This window comes from Notothenia rossii (genome assembly GCF_949606895.1).
Source record: "Notothenia rossii genome assembly, chromosome: 12".
NCBI classification, from domain to species: domain Eukaryota; kingdom Metazoa; phylum Chordata; class Actinopteri; order Perciformes; family Nototheniidae; genus Notothenia; species Notothenia rossii.
In genome coordinates, this window is record NC_136911.1 from 6,121,083 (window position 1) to 6,137,071 (window position 15,989).

At 41.0% G+C, this 15,989-nt stretch overlaps 1 protein-coding gene across 2 annotated transcripts in view; it reads left to right on the plus strand.

The window, feature by feature from the left end:
* mmp16a (matrix metallopeptidase 16a (membrane-inserted)) overlaps positions 1-15,989 on the plus strand; it is a 109,392-nt gene that overhangs the window by 2,783 nt on the left and 90,620 nt on the right. For both annotated transcript variants that reach the window (XM_079661403.1, XM_079661404.1), the window contains exon 2: positions 4,159-4,200. The gene's annotated coding sequence lies outside the window, so the exon portion shown is untranslated. The remainder of the gene's footprint in view (positions 1-4,158; positions 4,201-15,989) is intronic.

The window sequence follows — 15,989 nt, forward strand, 5'->3', positions numbered from 1 at the left end:
GGATGTCACGCATTAGGCTGGACAACGACTTGTCTCGCTGAAGTGCTGCTTCTCCTCTAGCTGCGTGGTAATTGCTCCACAAATCACAATGAGTGCCGGAGGAAGTGCAGAGACGACGAGCCTCACTGCCCCTCACCATTCGGGAGCGGGTTGCCATGGTCACAGATGCACTTCAACTTCCTGGGAATGAGATTAGTCTTAATTAATGCTAATGATCAGCTTTTCCGCTGTATACAGTACAGTACACACTTCTCTTCTTAACAGTATATCAATACACCTCCCCTGATGAATAATAAACTTCTATTTACACCTGTGGCTGATCATCACACATTGGCTTCCTCTTTAACTACAAAGAGAAGAAGTTCTGTGACGCAAAAAGAATCAAATGTTTTTCCGCTATCTAGTTTCAGACTTGAACCCACACTCTGCAGTCTTTAAATAGCTGTTGATTGGAGCTGTTGCACGAGAATATGTGCGTTCCCGCGGAGCCTCAGTGGGAGGCGGATGCTATTCTGCGCGCTGGCTCTCTCAGCCTCTCTATTGACGGCCTGCGCCTCAGCAGCACCCACTGACAGGAAAACTGCAGGCTTCTTATCTCCCCTTTTAGGCAAGTTGATGATATAAAAGCTGCTGGTCGAATACTTTGAAACTCTTAAATCTAATTGTCAATATGCAGAAAAACATAGGCCGCAATGCAAATTCCTCGTAACAAGAAGGCGTCTGGGATGTGTGCAATCAAAATAGACAACTTCCTGTCCTCCTTTCATGGGGATTTGACTGATGGTGCGTAGCCTAACATCAATTTGTCGTGGGTGTTAAACTCTCCCTCCTTCTTTCTCTTCATGTCTCCCTCTTAGTGGGTGGGGGACGTCTCTACATCAATCGCAGTGCAGTCACACAATTTAAACTTGACTCCCACACCTTGTAAAGGACAGGCCTCTCCTCCCACGCCATCATCAAATGTCAGACACCCTCGCAGTCCCCGCTGCTTCCGCCACATCTCACAGATGGATAAAATGTCATGCTATTTGTCTCTCACCTGCCCCTTCCTTTCTTTTTTCTTTCTTCACAAATGTCAGTTCAAGTCAGACAGCTCCAATCTAGAGAAGAACAAAGGGATAGGCATAAGGCCTATCACCATGCTGCCTGGCCAAGTGGCTACACATTAGCTCCATATTGAGTCAAGCTGACTTTTTGTCTGTTTTTAACAAATGCTTAATGCCATAATTGACCTGCTATCACATCAAAGCATCTGACTGATGCTACATCAGTTAAAGGTGCTGATTCATGTGGAAGCTAAAGCTAGCTGGTGAGATAGCTTTAGAGCTGAACTCAAACCAAACGTAATCATTTATCTTTTTAGTTGTAAATAAAACTAAATGTTACAAATGAAATCTGTTTTCTTTTTAGCTAACATTATGGTAATTTGGTTAGGTACTCGATTTACTTTAGCAGTAAAGAACAGCTTGAGTCCTACTAATGAAGCTAGTTTAGCAGAGAGGCCGTATGCTAAGTGGCATTTCAGCATTTGTCTGTATACATTGATGTGATTGGGTGAGTTTAAGCTACATTTGAATTGCCATATGTGTCAATTCAATTAACTCATTTTTAATAAAGTAGCAAAACATAGACAACTGTTTAAATATAGCGATGTTTCTTGAGCCTATAAGGTCAGACTCAAACACTGCAGCTCATCTCAAATTGTTTTCACAAAGGGTTTGACACTTTCTCTGTCACTTAACATGGCATGCAAACCATTTCCAGTAGCTCTTGTTTATTCATTACTACAGACACGTGAATATGAGCCACATGCAAAAGTCCTTTAACATTTATTAGGGAACTCAGTAGTGCCGTGACTGGGCTTTATAAATGCACGCAACCTTTACCTTCTATAAAACACAGCTAAGAGATGAAAAGCCCAGCATGAATCTCTGTGACACTGGAGGATGTTTCTGTTCGCTTTGAGTGTTGTCTCTTTAATGAGATGGAAAAGAGAACTGCTTTGCCTAATGTTATGAGCTGATCCATCTTTATCTAGAACGACATCGAGAGCCACGCCGGCATCCTCCTCGACTGAACCACTGCCAATAAAACCAATCGGAGCGGAGAGACCCCCTCCGGCAACCTGGGGATGTGGGAGGCAAAGAGAGGGCGGGGGGGGAAGGAATAAAAAGTCTTTAAGTCACACTACATGATGTCTCTCAAGGACACAAGGAGGATTCCTCCGAGGCATAGCACTAGTTTGGAGAAACTTCTCACATTTCTCTCTTTACTTCCCACCTCACGTAGATGCAGCTCAGCAAATCAGACTGAACCGCGATAAGTCATCATGGAGGGGAGAGACAAAGTGCCTTTGCATACTTAAAAAAACACCAGTCTTTGATATATTGTGTTTTGTTGGGAATGTGCTAAATTTAAAGAAGTTTAAAGGTTCACTCGGGAGCCTTTCTAGATCCTCATGCCTATAACGTCTTAGAATTCAAAGCAACTTTATTCTGATCGGTATGGATTTACAAAGGCAGATACAGCCTTTGAACTTGCCATACCAAAGCCTTTTTAGTTTTTTCACCACATATATAAAAAAAACACAACTAGTATACAAAAAGGCTGCATTTATTTATTAGACCATATAGTTTGAAGGTTTACAAAGTAGGAAAACCCTCGTTCTTTTGCAGATGATGGTGGCTCAAAGTAGCAGCTCCTATTTAAATAATTCAATGCTTGTAGAGATTACTGCATTTCTTTATACTGCAGGAAACTCATGATTCATACTGAAGCTACAAATATGTGTATCATGTCTGACTGAATGGGTTAGATTTGACTCTGAGAAGTTTCCCAGAGGTTTACCCTGCACATTGAAGTGTGTTTATGAAAATGTTAGATCGCAGCAGTAGATGTGTGTACCCGCCCCCCCGGCCTGGACTCCCCTCTGCTTTTATCACAGTCAGACGACACGGCTCAACCTTTGACTTTCCTTATTCGATTAATCTAATATGGCAAGGCAACAAAGCACTGCTCTGGATAGCTGCCAACACACCTTTTTAGAATAAAAGTAAGATCCTGTCTCACAGATTAAAAGGATCAGTTTATTTCTATTCATGTTTTTCTTACGTCAATCCTTTTCCTCAGACGTATTTTATCCATGTTTCTAAAATTCCTCAGTCACTATTACATAATGGTGAAAATGGCCCATGTCCAATGTCAAGTAATCCCAGTGTATTGATTATTTGACATGAACTCTCCCTGTTGCTAGTGTCTCAGCCCTGAGACAGAGTATTACCCAATATACTAATCAGTATGTATTACATGCTGTGAGCTCAAGTGATGATTCATCACCATATGATTAGCAGAAAATTGCAGTGTGCTCATAACATGAGTCACCTTTAACTACAATGATTCCTGCTCACAAACCGTACACCATTTATATTAATGGGATTATCCAAGCCCCTCGGAGGGACAAAAATATGCAAATAAAAATCAGGAGGACAGAATTATTCCCATTACCATTTCTAATGTAAGTGTAATCGGTGGATTTTTCTGCACTCACCTGGAGGCATGGCTGCATAATAATGCTGTAATGTCTTAGTTTTAGACATGTTAAAAGTCAACACGTAAACATCCAAGTCCCCATTACAACATGATTTTACTCAAAGGCTTCAAAATATTGGATTTGGAACTTGATATCCAATAGTTGTTTTTTTTCAGTTTAAATTCAAACCACTTCTAAGCTGCGCAAAATTGTGCAGAATATAATTTGCCAACCTTTTTCGTTCAAAGTCTACATGAAATGGATATTAGAGAGGTTATAAAAAACAGCTGTTTTCGTTAAGTCTCTAAATAAGTTGTATGAACTGAAGAAAGATCTGATTGGTCGTTACCAAACCCCCATCCATCCAGGCAGGATTGTTGTCCAAACTTCTTGGTTGACAGGCTTCTAGTCATCAACTGCCGTTATAGTCCCTCGGCTCTGTAGGAAATGAATGAACTTCCTGTGAATTGTTGATCGTTTTTTCTCACAGTGCAAATGCACAGCTGGCGTTTAAGGATTTATCACTCTGGATTAGAATCAATGCTGCTTCTGCATCCTTGCTCCATACTTCAGATTTGTTGTGTTTCTTTGTTCTGCATACTAATCTCTTCCCTTTCCCCCCCTCCCAGGTATGGTTCCTATGTGTGTCTCCCTTTGGCTGTCCGTGGGTGGTGAGTTGTTTATTCTTATCACATTCTTTCTCTGAAGTCCCCCTCCAAAAAAATCACAATCTCTGCTGGGCCTGTAAACTCAATTTACACTGAGTAGCCCAAGTGGGTCCATTCCTTTTGTTTTGTAACAGCCAAAACAGCTGTTGCGTATGTTCATTGTCAGATTATCATGTTAACAGTAGTGGTTGGCTGATTGCACGTCGACAGGAGCGTTTTCATTAGCGTCACTCATCCCTGCGTGCAAGACCTTTCCCAACCTGCCACATTGGACACTCACAACATCTATTAGGGGAACATTTCTCATGACGTGACATGTGAAAATAAACTCGAGCATGCAGGCTTACGGGAGGTGTGTGTCGGGGAAGGGAGGAAAAATAGACCCCATACTGTACTGTCGAGCGAATCACGTCAGCTGTCGCCCTGACCTTTATGTAAATGTTTAATTAACTCATCAAAGACGTCAATAACAACATTTTGAGTTTGGATTGAATCTGGTTGTTCTGCTGGAGGAATAGTTTATATTTAAAAATGAGAGGAGGAATGAGCCAGCACACAGGAAATGGCAGCGTGTTGCTGTTTCTGCAGAGGCGAAAGGTTGAACTACAGGGCTGATTTCATTATTGCAATTCCTTGAGCACAAGTCTTTCACCCTCTGCACAGCCAGGCCGCCTTACAACGGAGGAGTATTGAATTAGTAGATTTAAAACCATGGTTACTGCAGGAGCTGATAATCCTTTAGTGATTAATTTATGATATCATTTACAATTCTAATGACAACTGTGGTTGCTGAAGACAAAGTATTTGCAGTGTTATTGACTGAAGCAGTGGGAGAGGTTGGTGTGTGGGAAGATGTAGTTATAAAAGTAGTGTTAATAGTGGTGATAGCATCAGTTGTGGTTTCTTTATGAACATTTAGTGGAAGATGGACCTCTTCTGTGGGGCCTGGGGTAAGCAACTCGTTTGTGTCATTACACACAAAGCAGTTGTTCTGATGCACACCATGTAAGTGCACTAATAACTGAAATTAGGAGGTAAATAAAGAACTTCATTTCAACTCAGCCCCCTCTACAAATGTGTGCCTCAATGTTATGCCAGTATAGAGCTACTTGTTTTTTGGTTTATAAGCTTTAGTTATTCACACTATCTCTAAACTCATTTGCTATGCATCAAATGAATACCATCTCATTGTTGAATTTAAAGTAGCCTTTGGCTCAAGAGTAAAAGTACTTTAATGTCACAAGATGTTTGGCTATAGGAACTAGAAAGGTTTTATCATCAATTCAAATGTTGATAATTGAAAGGAGGAACAATACGCTGACCTCTTGCAACCATTGCAATTATGACCGTAGCAAAGGATGAAGGTCCATTGACAACTTCATTATTCTGGGGGGGGGGGTTGAAAAAGTAAAAAACACTGGATAACCAGGGAGCTCACTGAACCAGTTTGGCTGCTATCACATTGTTTCCTTTGTTAAAGTATTAGTTTCTTTGATTGTTATTTCACAGTAAACTACTTTTTCTACTCAGTGTCTCACATCGATGCCTTCTTCCTGCCGTGGTCATCTCTGTCCTAGGATGGCCCGCAGCTCTGTCCCCCGCCGAGCTCCAGTGCCCGGCCAAATCAGCCATTTGTTTCCGTTTAACCTTTCACATAAATGTGACACACTGGGGCTGGTATTGATGCTGACAGGCCATTTGTGTTTGCAGGATGCATTTCTACTGGTGTGTATGTGTGGTGACTATTCCTCTGTGTAGTCCTCCCCCCCTCTCCCCCTAATGCAATGAGTTCCCTGGCCCATCAGTCTCCGGCCAGAGAGACACTGAAATGCTGCATCTCGTTTTTCTCGCTATCCAAGCTCGGCTTGCTAACAACGTGACAGTGTGTGTGATCACGTTTGAGGAAATTGTTTGTCTGGACAGAAGAGCTTTCGGAAAGTTTCATATTTTCCTCCTGACACCTGAAATGGCATACAGCTTTGTTTGGTTATATGCTATTATTTTGTGCCAATACTCCTGGCATGGGGGAAAGCAGGCTTTTGGAAAAGAGACAAAACAGAATTAAACACCATGGAAGGCCTATCAAATAAATTCACAAACAGGATTTCTTTGAAATATCAATTTGTGTATTTGGATTTCCTTTTTAGTGTTTTTCTCCAGTGTCCCCTCTTTAATCTGCTGTGTTTGCTGCTTGGTACACCACAGTGTCTGCAGATGCTAACTGTGCTCAGCCCGCTCTCGCCTTGGCACAGATTAGCGGCAAACAAAATAAAACCTGTTGCTTTTTTCTCCCTCGCTGCCTTTGAAATGCCTTTCTTCTGCCTTTTATAAGGCTCGCTTAAACAACTTTATGGAATGGCACATTGAAAAGGCATCAAAATAGGCAAGGCTCTGCTTCCATCTGTGGCCCAGAAGTGAATCAGCAGGAAGTTGGATGACACTTTAACTAATGTCAAACACAGCTTCGAAAGACACCACACTAGCAGGAGACGGCTGGTCAGGGGTGGAACTGTAGCTGTAAGAAAGAGACAGGATTATAAATGCTCTGTGGGTGTGCATATGTATGCGAGCATAGCTGTGTGTTTCACCATGTGGGCACCAGTGTGTGGGCACTCTAACAGGCATAATGAAAGTTTGGAGAGATGTGCGTATGACAAGCTGACAGCTAGCACATTATGCAAATCTGACAGGAATTCAATTACAAGACACAGACTTGTCTCCATGTTGTCAGTGAGTCTCCCGTGCTCCAGAAGCAAAGCCTTATTTTGCTCTCCTTTAACCATATTTCAGTTTTTATCTGTAGAAGACTTTTTTTAAAGACAGAAAGTCGATGGGAAAAAGCTGCAGGTTAGCCACTTTGAACAGATTATAATGTGTTTTGTATGATACATTTACTGTAGACTGCTCTGCTTAAGCCTCCCCAGGCTGATCAACATGTTTGTGAGTGGTGCATGTGGCGAAGGGTTAAGAGGGGAAAAGATAAGCAAGACCCCTTCGATCTGTGTTGTGGGTTTTACATTTTAAATTCTTAGTTTTTACCCACTAACTGATGCTAAAACTCCTTGTTTTTTTGTTTGCCACCATGCTCCTTGTGGATATGGTGCATGACCTCATCGCCAACAGATGTCTCAGAGATGCTTTATGTGTTAGAAAAAGAAAAGAAACATGTTTATCCTAATGCTAATCTTTAAATCCTGGGTCAGATGGAGAGTTTTCTCACTCCACAGAGAAACCTTCTGTTCACCATAATATCCCTCGTTGTTTGAGTAACGCCAAAGAAGTCAAGTATATTGGAAGGTCTTGTAAGGCCATGTGTGTTAGTAGGCTAAGCATGGTGTGTTGTCGGGCTTTGTGCATCAGAGGCTGGGGTGAACTCAGGTCAGACTCTTGCTGTAGTTTGTCCAGAAGACACAGATTGCTGAGACGCTGACATCGGCACCGCAGGCTGTTCAGGGATCAGCTTCCACCCCCCAAAGTGTTAGTCTTAATCCGCCCCCCCCCCCCCCCCCCACTAGTCCTGATGAGATTTAAGTCCTTCACTCTTCAAAATACCATCAACAGCAGCTCTGAATTGGGAGAATTGGAAAAAAAGAAAAAAAGGTCTCTGTATAAATAGATTTAAAATCAAACAGGGTCTGCTTTAAGTCCTTTGGGACCTTTGTTTGAGTTTAGACATCAGGGCATAATGTCATATTCTTTATTCCCCTTGTTCAGAGTTAATTTGTGGTCGCAGCAGTCTGCTAAAGCTCTGCCTTGCTGTTTTCTGAGGGAGGCTTTTTCAGGACATTTTTCAAAGCTTAGATACTGACTGTTCCTCCATCCATTTCAACTACTTAATCTCAACATATGCACAACCCTGTCTGTTGGTGCTTCAGAGGAAGCCCTTTCTAAAGACAAATGAGTTAGAAATAATTCTCACTTTGTTGTTGGCTGGTGATTGTTAACCAATGGGTTTAGCAGTTTAGCACAGCATTGCTGTTTTTGTTGGATGTTGATGGAACATGCGAAAGACATATCTTGCGGACTAAAAAAGCGTTTCATATACAGAAATACGCATGTGTGTGTGCTAAAGGGGCCATATTTAGTTTATTTGTGCTTTCCTGTAGTGTATTCTATAGGTTATTGTGTATGTTAATGGTCTCCAGAGGGTGTGTCTCTCCCACAGACTCCCCCTCTCGCCTGAAACGCCTCCATTTGACTCCATTATTCACTTCAGTAACATGTTGACATCAATATGTTATATTGCGCTTCTATTGGCTAGTGTTCCAACACATTGTACGTGATTAGAGGTGGGACATCTCCAATCTGTTGACCAATCACAACAGAGCCGGCCAGCTAACCAATCAGAGCAGCCTGGGCTCTGGTTTCAGACAGAGGGTGAAAAGAGGTGCTGCAGCACAGGCAGTATGAGAACAATAAAGACCTTTTTGAACATTAAAGCATGGAGACGTGTCCCAGTAGAGACACTACATACTGATATGAACCTGAAAATGAGCAGAATAAACTCCTTGTAATAGTCTCTGTTAGCTCTGTAGAGCCATTTCAGATTTGTAGGTCTTATTTTGTGTGGATCTAATTAAAAAAGAAATGCCCTTGTCATTAGAGTAAGTTGTGTCTTGAACATCATTGGATCTCTTGGCTAGTATTACATGATTTCTGATTGGTAATCTATTTCCAGTAATACACACGGTTGCCGAGATGTGACCATTAGTGGATGTGTCTTCAGGGGAGGCGAAAGAGTGCGTGGACACCGTGTCAACAGCTGATGGTAAAAGGAATAAAGGTGAATTTAATTATAACAGCACTTCAGGGTAGCAGCTGCCCATATCAATACTCCACATTCCTCCGAGTCTAATGAGAGGTTTCATTTACAGAGAATCATTTGATTAAATTCACCTCACTCCGGCAGAACTCATGTGAGCAGAGAGAGGGCAAGAGGAGCTTTATTTTGATATGACTGGCCAAAGCTCTAAATGAATTCAGAATTCAACTGCGAGCTATTATTTTCCTTGAATATGCAAATGATATGAAGAATTCATAAATGCTTGAATTGGATAACAAGCACATGCTCTTAGAGTAAAATGAGGTTGGAATTGACTCTTGAGCTGCAAACTGACCTACTATCGAACTCTAGGCATACAGTATGATGTATTATTTAACATGTACTGTATATCTACACTATAACAATATTATGTTTAACATGGAGAGTCTGTACACCATTTAAAGTCAAATGCAACAAATATATAAAATAAATAAACAATATTAATATTATTAACCCTTGTGCCCTCCTCGAATTTTCAACCTTTCGACCCCTCCGTGGCAAAAACGTACATGCCCATAATAACTGCTATGAAATCATCATACATCAATATTTTTTCTACTTTTTTTTTTTTCATGAATCACTTAAACAACTTATTTCGTACTCAAAACTACCAAACATTCAATAATGTTCTGGATTTTAATTTAAAAAAAATTTTTTTTACCATCTAACCCTTTTAACCCTATCAAAAAAAAAGTCAGGAAGAATGTACAAAAATGCCCGAGGAGGGCACAAGGGTTAAAACAGATCTTAACATAATTCTTACTCGTTTATTTGCATGATAACAAAATGTTTGAATGTTACTTTATTTTAAAAGTTATTTGGGCTGGCCATTTGCCTTAGTGGGAAATTCACTGTGAATTTGAACGGGACTTTCTTACGGCCCGTCCACACTACAGCTTCAAAAAAAGCTTGCCGGCGGGCGTGTCTGAAGCTCGACCAACAACCAATCACATGAATCTCCCACCCCTGACACACAAGCAGCGGTTTGATTGGCTAGAGCTTGTACTGGCATATGATTTGATTGGCTGACGCTTCCACCGAAAGCTTCAGAAGCTTCAAAAGTTGAACGGAAAGCTCTGCTCTGCTACCCACAATTCAGTTCAGCGAAAAGCGAGGCAACGTGACGTCACACCATTCAGGAGAATGGGCAGACGCGTTGGAAACCGTTTTTGAAGCTGTCGAAGCTGTAGTGTGGACGGGCCGTTACTGGCACTTGGGCTTTCTATGATCTATTTCACATTGAACTCATCAGGGCTCCATGCAACTCATGCTCGCTGTCAATCACTCCGGCGTGAAGATATTTTAGAAAAAACAAATCAGTCAGACTCACGTTGTCAATCGCTTCACATTTCTCTGTCCGGCTGCTCTGAGTCGATAAAAACTGAACCATAAACACATCAAACAAATACAAGATCTCCTTCTCCAACACTTTGCCCTCCTTTTCATCGTTCTAAAAGTGCGGAGCCCAGTCAGGCATAAACAGATCCTGAGGAGAAACAAAGACTATAAAAACCGAAGAGATGTGCTGCCGCAGATAAACATAACAGACAGACCACGGGGAAGCAGAGCAGCTTTGAGTGCCCTGCGGGATTTCTTTAACATAAAAAGAGAGGGAGAAAGACTAAAGGGTTTTCCCAAATGAAGTGGTGTTGTTCTGAGCTGTCGTACGTCAGTAAACAACATCATAAAATAAACATATCCGCAAAACAAACAACGCCATAAAACAAATGAGCAGTGCAGACAACGGAGCTAATTGCTGTGGGGTACATCATAAAAAGAAGTCATTGTGTTTTTAAAGTGTTCACTCCTGCGTGACAGCAATATGAATGTCTGTCATAGTCTCCTATTCATTATTAAAATATTGTTATTTTTGATTTGGCCCCCGAGTTGTCTATGCACACACTCACGTTATCCTCAGCAGATAAGCACGGGTTATTGCCAGCTAATCGAATCAATATTAATTACAGCAGAATTACCGATTCAGAATGCCGCTCATCATTCCCAGCGTGTGGCCTTATATCTCTTTTCAAGTCCTACAGTCATTTCATCATCAGAGTGATTCATCATGCCAGAGCTGTAAGCCTTTTATTTTTACAGAGAGCAGGACAACTTTTTTTAATTGAATATCCTGCAGGGCCGAATTGACTCCTCCATCTCTTCTCTCTTGTTGAAGGCCGTCTTGTAAATGTTCAGTCGAGCTGACCTTTTTCTGCCGATGACTCATGCGCGCCTGTTGTGCTGAGTCAGCAGACGATCACCTCAACACTTGGTTGAAGCTGGGGAAGTCAGCTTCAGTACCGAAGGAAAGTGGTTCTACTAAGTTGTAAGCTCGGGTTGTGAATCAAACAACAATCTTTATCATTTGATGCTGCACATACATGTCCTTTTGGCTATGTTGCATCCACTTGTGATGTTTGCAATTCAAGAAATCTTTGTGATCCTGGGTCGTCATTTGGCAGGCAATTATCCTTATTACCATTTTATAGTTATGCATAAAAAACCAGGGCAACAACTAGCATGTAAAACAAGTCTAATACAAGTAAATGTAGGATGGAGTGACGTAAAGGTAAAACATGAAAGATTCTACGATAAATGGACTACTGTTTGAAGTTGGATTTCCTTTGCCATTGTTTTCTAGTCACTTCACTATTCTATGAATATCAACAGGCGAAATGTACTTGAGATAGCCGAGCAAGCACTGAATACAAGTCTTCTTTATTATACTCACAAAACAGTTTTTTTAAGCGTACTATATTACTATAGGTTGTTGTTGTTGTTATTGTTGTTGTTGTTGTTATTGGCCACCAACCAAAAACAAAATGCTGGATCATATTGAAGCTAACTGGTTTACAACAGCAGTACTACACATGTAATATAAAGTCACATACATATAGGTCAAAATGTCAAGTTTCCAATTCCCTGAATGCAGACTTTGCAAATGTCCTGGCATAAAATGTATCTTTAAATGCATTTATAATAGTCAATGGTACTGCACCGGAATACACCGCAGTGCAAACCAGCAGTACGTCTTGAAAGGCTCACTATAGGAAGCACAGATAGATTTATTATGTACATACTGTGTTAGTTTGTGTATGCAGTGTGTGTGTTCTGTGTGTGTGAGGTCAATGCGATTGAATGCGAAGCAGCTTTAATGCATTTTTTTAAGGTAAATGAAAGGCAGCGGGGTCTCTGTGTCACCGTGGTTAACATAAGTGTTTGTGTATTTGGGCGGAGGTTGTGCTGAAAGGTCAGACTCATTGCATCGCTGCTTTTTAAATATGTGGCAAAAAGATGACCTTCACCTCTCCACGTTCCTCCAGCCCTCAGTGAGTAGACATGTGGCTTCAAGGATATGTTGAGTTTTCAAAGTAATTCCTGAAGTCTGTAAAGTTTCTGAACAACTATCTGGGGAATCACAGTCTTGCGTACAGTAGAAGCAGTTTATTGATTGCCTAAATGACACAATTTCCCACAATCTTCATAGTATGTTATTCTCTGTCTTGGCGTATTTTTGTACTTGAAATTCGAAGGCGGTGTTTGTTTCAGATCTTCTTGGAACATCTCTCCTACCGTTTCTGTTTTTGTGTGCTCTGTTTTTCTTTGCTTGCCGCTGATTTCACACTTACACGCAGTGCCCTCTGACGTCACTGTGTTTCCTTTTCCCCAAGAAGTGCTTTAGGGACACTACATGTCACACCCTGATTCAATGGCCGCATGTTTATTAGTTGCTCATTTTAAATGAACTTTCTCTCTCTTTGTCAGTTTCTAGAAGGTTGTTTTTACTATGCCTTGATAATGTGCTAATTTCATAGCATTACAAGAGGACTGGTAGAAGGCGTGACTCACTTGACATTTAAAGTTCCTCATCAACACATGTGTTTGACTGTAAGCGCTCTCCTGGCTGTGATCTCATGTTACTGTGAGTGGAGGCCGTATGGATTCATGCTACTCAGACTGATATCATCTGTGACTTTCTATTGGATGACCGCTCCTCTGATGTGCCTGTTTGGCCCTTGAGTTAATTACATGATACTCGATCGGAAAACTATTGTAACCCGAGAAGTAAAGGTGCATCACAGCAGCATGATGTCACAGAGCATGAAGTCACTGTGAGAAGATAAGGAGTATAGCCTCTACTCTTTATTCACCAGACATATTCTGCAAAAATGAAAAGGTCCCGGAGTGTCAAGACAAACGTGTGAATATGAATGTTTTCTTTGATATTACATTACATGTTACTTACATACTCAATACTGTGGACAATCCCCACAGGAGCAATTTGGGGTGAAGTGTCTCAGGGACACAACGACATGCTGACTGCAGTGGGGTTTGAACCTGTAACCCCTTGATCCCAACACCAACGCACAACCCACTGCGCCACACACCTCTTCTGATATGGAAAACAAAGTAAAAAAAAACCCACAATGCCTCTGCATGTTAAAAAGAGAACTGGGTTAACATCCCACACATAGTGCCACAAATAACATGTCCTCAAACATATGCTACATCTACGACCAGATCCTTCACATGCTAGCTTTAAGCTCATTTTCAGCCAAATCGTTAGCCGACAATTAGCATTTGTATTCCGAAATTGGATTTTGCCCTATGATTTTGCACCTAACATGATGTCAATACTAAACGGACTACAAATGCAAATCAAAATGCTCCTCTTACCATAATCTTTTCCCGTCAATCTGTTTCTAGAGATTACTGAGATGGTGCACATGACGATATGAAGATACATCTGTAGATCCACCTCCTGTCATCATGAAGCACTTCACATCTGTTCAACTCGAAACACTTGTTGATCTTTCTGGATTGCAATCCCTTTTTTTTTGCTCTCCATTTCCTGTTTTTTTTTCTACCATGTGTTTCCCACTTAAATAATAGGGGGTGTTTCCTTGACCTTGAAAGAATTTAATCAACTCACACATAACATCCGCCCACAAGGAAAGAGTCAGTAAGCAATGGCCCAGCAGCCGTAGTAACATTGTTGATTTGTAGAGCTAATAATTGATAAAAGTGAAAACTAATAAGCTCACACGCATAATTGGCCGAAGTATCTAAATATGCAGCTCAACATTAAACCATATGGCAGTCGTCACCGCGCCTTTAGGATGTTGGGAGCATATTGACTTTTACATGTCGGGCTCTTTCCACAACCATACATATTTAATAATGGAGCATATGGTTGTCATCGGAGGAGGTCAGTGCTAGAGGCAAAGCCGTGGCGGCGGCGTCCTGTTGGCTTTACATCTGCCCTTCCCCTCCTCTGGTGGGGGGAGGGAGGGAGGGAGGTATCAAAGAGGTGAGACACTTGAGCTGCACGAAGGAATGTATGCGTAGGAAGCTATGAATAAAATTCAGACAAAATAAAGTTGAAGTTACTGTATTGTTGTCTCCTATTTTACAAAGGTCAGTTGAGTTATCTTTTGAATCCCACAGCTTTATAAGACAGCAATACCAAATGGAATGAACCAAAAACATTGGACAAAAATAAACTATGTAGGGTTAAATAAAACTCAAAACCCATACCGGTAAATGATACCCGTCACATCAGAGAAATGTCAGCAACTGTTGCTTGAGGGAAAACATTGGATGTATTAACAAGTCAAGCAGATGTTACCATCATGAAAACAAAACCTAAGAAGATTGTCAACCATTTATGTTATTTTTTGTTAGATAGTAAAATATGTAAATGTTTTACCATATAAAACCCCAAAACACAAAAATGTCTCACTGCTTCAAATGTCATCATCATTTATCAAGTTCATGCTTTGAGTTTTGAGCAGAAACACACTTTGAGTGATTCCAGCACTGTTGCATGAAAAGATAAAGAAAAAAACGCATACAGTTGTAAGGAGACGTGAAGCAATTTAATATACTTCATCTTAATGAAATACACACACACACAGACAGACAGACAGACAGACAGACAGACAGACAGACAGACAGACAGACAGACAGACAGACAGACAGACAGACAGACAGACAGACAGACAGACAGACAGACAGACACACTGTATAGCGGTCTTTTCTTTTGCATTCTCATGGTGGCTTGTTGCAGCATGGCGGGGGTTGACGAGGCTGATCTTCCTAATGCACCCTCCTCTGCAGAGGTCATAAATTAGTCTGAAATACGGAGCGGTCCACCGTTGCCAACCTCATCTGCAAAGTGAGTGAAGTGAAGCGGAAAGAGACTGAGATGCAGCGTCAGGCTGTTCTCAATACAGAAGTCTGGCATGTCTTCAGAGCCCCTCCGACTCAGAAAGGAGATATTACATTTTGTCCTGTCAGAGTCCTCGTTCTGCTCCACAGCGAACACTGCATGCAGCGAGCACTGTACATCATTTTGACTGATTGGCCTCATTTTATAAACCCGGCATTAATTAGAATTTCTATGAGTAATAAAATGTATTGGATTTCCATTATTATAGAGAGCGAGAGATAAGGAGCTCTTTTTGTCTGAGCGGATTGTCTTGGCTTCGCAGTGCCTCAGGCGTGAGCCACTCTTTGAAAGGAAAAGAGAAAAGACATGAAGCAGACATTGCTGTTTCAAATGCACCATTGTAATTTCATTTCCCTAACCTTTTGGACCATAATGGAAATATAAAATCGGGCGTTCCAGGGAAAAGACACATTTTATTTTGACCCAAAAAGCAACCTTTTATCTGCATCTTTGTATTGTGTTCTCAAACGGTGTCTTTGTTTGGTTTGATTGGAAGGTAATTGCACACTGATTGATATAAACTCAACAATAGTTGCTTTTATTTCACTTCTAGACCAATATGTCTATTTATACATTTTTATTCGCCAACAAATATGATAATTTACAAGCAACTAAACTAAATTATACTGCCAGCAAACATCACATGAAAACCAATTAAAGGAAGCTGGAGGTCGTGCTCTATCAATCTACTTATTGCCTGAAAGACTCCCATTAAAAATGAAGAATACTTTTTGAGTATTA